General features: G+C 38.9%; 1 pseudogene; it reads left to right on the plus strand.

Moving 5' to 3' along the window:
* LOC113197564 (large ribosomal subunit protein uL10 pseudogene) overlaps window positions 1-3266 on the plus strand; it is a 34319-nt pseudogene extending 31053 nt beyond the window's left edge.
* The last annotated feature ends 3792 nt before the right edge of the window (window positions 3267-7058 follow it).

Here is a 7058-nt window from a genome sequence, read left to right on the forward strand (position 1 = left end):
CCTTTTTCTATATTTTATTTAGAGACAGGTCTCACTAATTGCTTAGGGCCTTACTAAATTGCTGAGGTTGGCTTTAAACCTGCTATCCTCCTGCCTCAGCCTCCCAAACTCCTGGGATTATAGGTGTGTACCACCACGTCTGGCAGGGAAACTCATCTTTTCATAATACATTCCAAGTATCGATGTTAATATTTAAGGGGACCATTCAGGTATCCTTTGTGCTTTATTAGTGTTTAAAGCAGAAAAGAAGAAAACAACTAAAACCAAATCCTTTCATGAAATACTAGTGTTCAGTGAAGAAAGCTGGGTTCCATTCTCAGCACTGAAAAAAAAAATGTTGGAAGAATTATGATCATGGCCATCCTTGAGAGCTTGCTATGTCTAGACACTCACAGGTTATATGATCCTATTTTAAAGTATATATATATATATATTCACATATGTATTTTCTACTGACAGCTAAACTTTGTGACAATCTCAAATTAAAGATTATCAAAAAATTTAGATTGTTTTAAACCTAAGTTCATTTTTTAAGATCAAAGGAAAACAAAGGCCTAATTCATTGTAGACAGATATGTGTTAACAGCATACCAATTGAACAGATACTTGATTTAGAGTGAAAATATATCATGAGAAAAGGGAACACATTGTTGTGGGAAGGTAAATTAGTACGGTCACTATGGAGAACACTATGAAGATTCCTCAAAAAAAAAATCTATTATATGATCTAGTAATCCCATGAATTCAAAGGAAATGAAATTGGCGTGTCAAATAGATACATATATGCCCATGTTTATTGCTGTACGATTTACAATAGCTAAGATATGTATTCAGCTTAAGTGTCCATCAACAGACAAATGGATAAAGAAAATGTGGTGTGTATATGCACAATGAAATATTATTCAGTCATAAAAAAGAATGATATTCTATTATTTGCAGAGAAATGGATGAAACTGGAGGACATTAAGTGACATAAGTCAGAAACAGAAAGATCACATGCTCTTTCATATGTGGATGCTAAAAAAGGTTGATTGGAATGTAGAATAGTGATTAATAGACAGGTGGAGGAAGAGAAGTCTAGAGGGAGTTTGGAAAACAACAATTACATAGAAATAATAAGTCGAGGTGCTACAGCACAGCAGGGACTATTGATCACAATAACCTATTGTATCTTTTATGAAGAACTAGAAGAGAGGAGCTTGCAGGCTCCAAGCACAAAATAGTGAGAAGGAGATAGAAACCTTAATTACCCTGATTTGATCAAAACATATTGTATATGTGTATCGAAATATCACACTGTACCCTGTAAATATGTACAATTAGAAAACTAATTAGTGAAAAATATGACATCATAAAAGAAAATAAAAGCAGAGAAAAGAATTTTACTATGACTGCAATCCTTAAATTATTGCTTGAGGTATACTTTTCTATCTAGAAATTCATTTAAAAATAGTTTTACCATCCAAAAAATTAAAAACTTCAAATTGGACTAGTTTGTTTCATTAAAGCTAAGACCTCATCTACAAGAATTTCTTTTTTATATTTATTTTTTAGTTTATATGGATATACTATCTTTATTTTACATTTATTGGGTGCTGAGGATGAATCTATTGTCTTAATCATGCTAGGCAAGTACTCTACCACTGAACCAGGACCCCAATCCAAAATTTTTTTTGGGGGGGGGGTACTAGGAATTGACTCCGAGGCACTCAACCACTGAGCCACATCCCCAGCCCTATTTTGTATTTTATTTAGAGACAGAGTCTCACTGAATTGCCTAGCATCTCGCTTTTGCTGACATTTGGCTTTGAACTTGCCATCTTCCTGCTTCAGCCTCCCAAGCCACTGGGATTATAGGCGTGTGGCGCCACGCCCTGCTCTCTACAAGAAATTTCTATATCTTGAAGCACAAATTATAATCATTGTCCTTATTTTATTTTTAATTTTTTTAGTTGTAGATGGGCACTGTACCTTTATTTTATTTATTTATTTTCATGTGATGCTGAGGATCCAATCCAGTGCCTCACACATGCTAAGCAAGTGCTCTGCCACTGAGTTACACCTCCAGCCCCTGTCCATATTTTAATATCAGAATAATGTTCATCACCAAAGGTCCTATCCTATCCTAGTAAAGGATTTTTTTTTCAATGAAAATAGAATATATGTATTCAAAATTGCAGGAAAAGAAAAAAAACAAAGAGGAAGGAGGATGGATGGAAGACAAAAAAAGGAAAAGTAGAGGGGCTGGGGCTATAGCTCAGTGGTAAAGTGCTTGACTAGCAAGTGTGAGGCCCTGGGTTCAATCCTCAGCACCACATAAAAATAAATAAATAAAATAAAGGTACGGTTTCCATCTACAACTAAAGAAATAGAAAGAAAGAAAGAAAGAAAGAAAGAAAGAAAGAAAGAAAGAAAGAAAGAAAGAAAGAAAGAAAGGTAGGTAGAGGGAGTTATTCTGAAATGATAGGATTATTTCAAGAAATTGGTGAGTAGAATATACTATTGAGGTTCATGATGAACTAGAAACAAGCTCAATTCTGAAGGAACTATTCTCTCACAGCTGGGGGAAACTATGTTTGCCTTTCACTAAGGAGGACTGAGATCAAGCTCATAATGCTGATCAAAAAGATGCCTGCTGCCACCCAAACTGGTGCAGTTGTCTCATGTGAAGTCACTGTGCAATTCCAAAACACTGATCTGGAGCCTGAGAAGACCTCCTTCTTCCAGGTTTTAGGCATCACCACTAAAATTTCCAGGGGCATCAATGAAATCCTGAATGATATGCAGCTGACCAGTGGGACCTACTAAAGCCAGACTTCTGAAAATGCTGAGGACCACCCCTCACCTCTAATTCTCCTTTGGGCAGATCAGCCAACAGCTGTTTTGATAATGGCAGCATCTGTCACCCTAAAGTTTAAAATCACAAAGAAAACTGCACTCTACTTCCTGGTGGGCATCTGCAATGTTGCCAGTATTTGTCTGCAGATTGGTTACCCAGCTATTGCCTCTGTGCCCCATTCTCTCATCAGTGTGTATAAATAGGTTCTGGCTTTGTCTGTGGGAACTTAATATACTTTCTTACTTACTGTAAAGATGGAGGGCTGCTCAGCTGATCCATCTGCATTTGTGGCTGCTGTCCCCATGGCCCCTATTGGCTCCCTCCCCCCACCCCCACCCTTGTTCCTGCTGTTGCCCTAGTCAAGGTTGAAGCCATGGAAGACCTGGAGGAGCTGGACAAGAATATGGGATTTGGTCTCTTTGGCTAATCACCAAAAAACAATGAACTCTTGCCAGCTTTATTCATTTATTTATTTATTTGGTACCAGGGATTGAACTTAGGGGCACTCGACCACCAAGCCACATCCCCAGCCTTATTTTGTATTTTATTTGGAGACAAGCTCACCGAGTTGCTTAGTGCCCCGATGTTGCTGAGGCTGGCTTTGAACTCATGATCCTCCTGTCTCAGCTTCCCAAGCTGCTGGGATTACAGGCATGTGCCACCGCGCCTAGCTTGCCAACATTATTTTTTAACAAAGAAATAAAAGCTTATATTTCTTTAAAGCAAAAAAAAAAAATAGAACTGATACATGGTTTCCTTTCCTTTGACTCAGAATAGTCTTTGTTGTGAGGAAATTTGATATACACGTCTATTATTTTATAAAGATTTTGTTTGTATATGACTCTGTCAGACATTTTCTTGCTCTTTTTTTTGAGAATAGTACATTCAACAGCATTTATTAATTCATATTAATTCATTCAACAAATGTATACTGAAACACTCCCTCTGTACTAAACATTCAATTAACAGATATTTATGGATTATGAGCCCTATGGTGTGCTTGTTTTGGGGATATCATGGATGAGTAACAGGCATGGTTCATGCCCTCACTAGTCAAGCAGGGAAGAATGATCATTAAGTCAATTATTACAATAAAGTCTGAAATGTCTTATGATTTGAAGAAATAAAGGATGTTACGAAAGTATATAGTGAGCTACTCACCTAGTCTGGAATGAGTAGGGAAAGCCTTTCAGTGATCATAGTTGAGTTGCAATCTGGCCTGGGTGGGACCTAGGAATACAGGGATGTAATGACACAGTCCCTGCCCCCAGGAAGCTTACAGTTTAATAGACCTCTAAGCCATGTGAACTAACAACCTCAACACAACCTAAGAGCCAGAAAGGAGGAGTATAAAAGAAGTTCAGAAGAAAGAGGTTCTGACAAGATCTGTATTGGAACAACATAAAAGACTGAATGTCTCTGAATGGATCTTGGAGAAGTGTAGACTTTGGTCTGGGGTTCAAGGGAGAAGGAAGATGTCCTAGATTGAAGGAACACTGCAGGGTATGTCTAATGGGCAGAGATTAGCCATAGGTAGCTGCCGCAGTCTGGCTGGGCACAATTCAGGAGCCACTTGTCAAAAGAAACAAACTTTATTTTTAAAACTACAAACGCCAAACAAAACAGCTCCTCAGGAAAAACCCTCAGAGCCCAACTGCCACCACCGGCTTCCACAAGCCTCTCCACACACCAACAACCACCTCCCACAATCCTCCTGCTCTTGAGGCCGATTGGCTAGGTCGCGTGGGCGGAGCCAAAGAAGTCCCCCAATGAGCAGTTCCGTAGTCTGAAGGGCAGGGAAACAGCCCAATGAACATGACCGCAGAGGAGCCAATCAGCTAGATGTTGCTGGGGCCACTGTGAGCCAATCATCAGCTGGCAGTCTGAAGGGCAGGGAAACAGCCCAATGAACATGACTGCAGAGGAGCCAATCAGCTAGATGTTGCTGGGGCCACTGTGAGCCAATCATCAGCTGGCAGCTTGAAGGGCAGGGAAACAGCCCAATGAACATCACCGCAGAGGAGCCAATCAGCTAGATGTTGCTGGGGCCACTGTGAGCCAATCATCAGCCGGCAGCTGGAAGTTTGCTGGCAGCTGGAAGTTTGCTGGGGCCCCTTTGGCTGTGGCTCTCAACATCTCCCCCTCTCTGTTTAAACAACAAGCATGTGGCTTAGGGACCGTGCCTGCCTTAGGTTGTCCAATACTACATATGGTCCTTACCCGTCTTCGGATGAGCTGACCTCAGGGCGTCAGCCTCCTGTCTTAGGTTGGTACCATTGTAATTGGATCTTACCCGTCATTGACTACCGGTCCAGTATACAGCCACACCTGTGGAGAGGTACCAGCGGGGGGGGGGGGTGAGGTTCTTTGCCTCACCTCTGTTGGCCCCCAAATAGCTGAACGATCATTACAAGCAGAAGGGAGGAAGATATACCAAATCAATACTCCAACACTACCACAAGTCGCTGCACCAACAGATAGTTCACAATGCATACAAGTGAGTTTACAATGCATACAAGTGACACATAGTTTAGGCAAGTTCTGTAAGCGGTTCAGTGATGGCTATTGCAGAAACTGTAGATTAGTTTTATCTTTGTCTTCACCGGCACAGGGATGAAGATAGGAATTCTGGCAATAATGGCTAAAGAAAAAATTATATAACATTCTAGAAGGTACTAAAAGAAAACAATTTTCTTAACAATTCTTCACTGGCACTGGGATGAAGATAGAAATTCTGGCAATAATGGCTAAAGAAAACATTGTGTAACATTCCAGAAGGCACTAAAAGAAAACAATTTTCTTAACAATTTACATTATCTTCACCGGCACTGGGATGAAGATAGGAATTTTGGCAATAATGGTTAATATTAATAATTGTGTAACATTCTAGAAGGCACTAAAAGAAAACAATTTTCTTAACAATTTACATTATCTTGAAAAGAATTATTAAATATAATGAAAAGGATAGGTGAAAGTAAACAAACAGATCTGTTAACCTTTTTTTGTTTACATATTAAAACAATTCTTAACAGTTATTTACCCAATTTAAATTTTTGGATCCTTTTTTTTTTTTTTATGAGCGCTCATCATATATGATATATGGACATATGTACATTCAAACACATAACACAAAACACAAGTGTGCACACATAATACATACAACACATAACATAATGGTAAAGGCCTTATAACTTTTTACAGGTGAAATCTCCATTGCAATGTTTAACAACTCTATAGTAAAAAAAAAATATATAGAACTGATCAGCAAAACATTAACCTAGGTCTGTATGAGCTCAAAAAACAAAATAGAACTTCATGATATGGGAAAGGGCAATAATAAAATAGATATTGAAAAAAGCATCCTGGTTCTGTCGCAGATGTAAGGATAGCCAAATTGGAGTTTTGGATATCAGCTGTTATGGATTTGAGCCAAATCATCTTCTTTTTGGTCTGTAGAAATTGCTTTAGTTAATCTCTCTGGAATCCAAATCGGCTGCTGTTCTCCCTGTGGAAACACAAAAACAGGCCCCCGACTCCAGACAATCACTGGGTCAGGACTTTAGTTAATCTCTCCGGAATCCAAATCGGCTGCTGTTCTTCCTGTGGAAACACACAAACAGACCCCCGACTCCAGACAATTACTGGGTCAGGACCTTTCCATTGTCCTGTTAGAATATCTTTCCAAAGTACCTTGGGCTTATGTACATTTTTTGGACACATATGCCTTTCTGCAGCACTAAGTCCTGATGAATCTAAATTTAAAAAGTTTAGAGTAAAAAGGGTTATTTTAAGTTTATCTTTGGGGAATATATACCCCTTCCCAATTCCGTCTTTTTGCTTTAATAAGTACATTTTAATAGTTTGATGAGCTCTTTCAACTATGCCTTGTCCCTGTGGATTGTATGGGATTCCTGTTATATGAGTAATGCCAAATGATGAGCAAAATTGTTTAAAAGAAGTAGACGTATAACCAGGGGCATTATCTGTTTTTAACTGTTTTGGAATGCCCACAGTGGCAAAATTTTGTAAGCAATGAGCTATAACATCTTTAGTTTTTTCTCCGGCATGAAGGGAGCCCATCAAAAATCCAGAAGAAGTATCAACTGTAACATGCAAATATTTTAATTTTCCAAATTCTGGCAAGTGTGTGACGTCCATCTGCCAAATATGGTTAGGTATCAATCCTCTAGGATTGACTCCAAGATTAACTTGTGGTAAA

Source organism: Urocitellus parryii, chromosome 11 (genome assembly GCF_045843805.1).
Source record: "Urocitellus parryii isolate mUroPar1 chromosome 11, mUroPar1.hap1, whole genome shotgun sequence".
Lineage (NCBI taxonomy): Eukaryota > Metazoa > Chordata > Mammalia > Rodentia > Sciuridae > Urocitellus > Urocitellus parryii.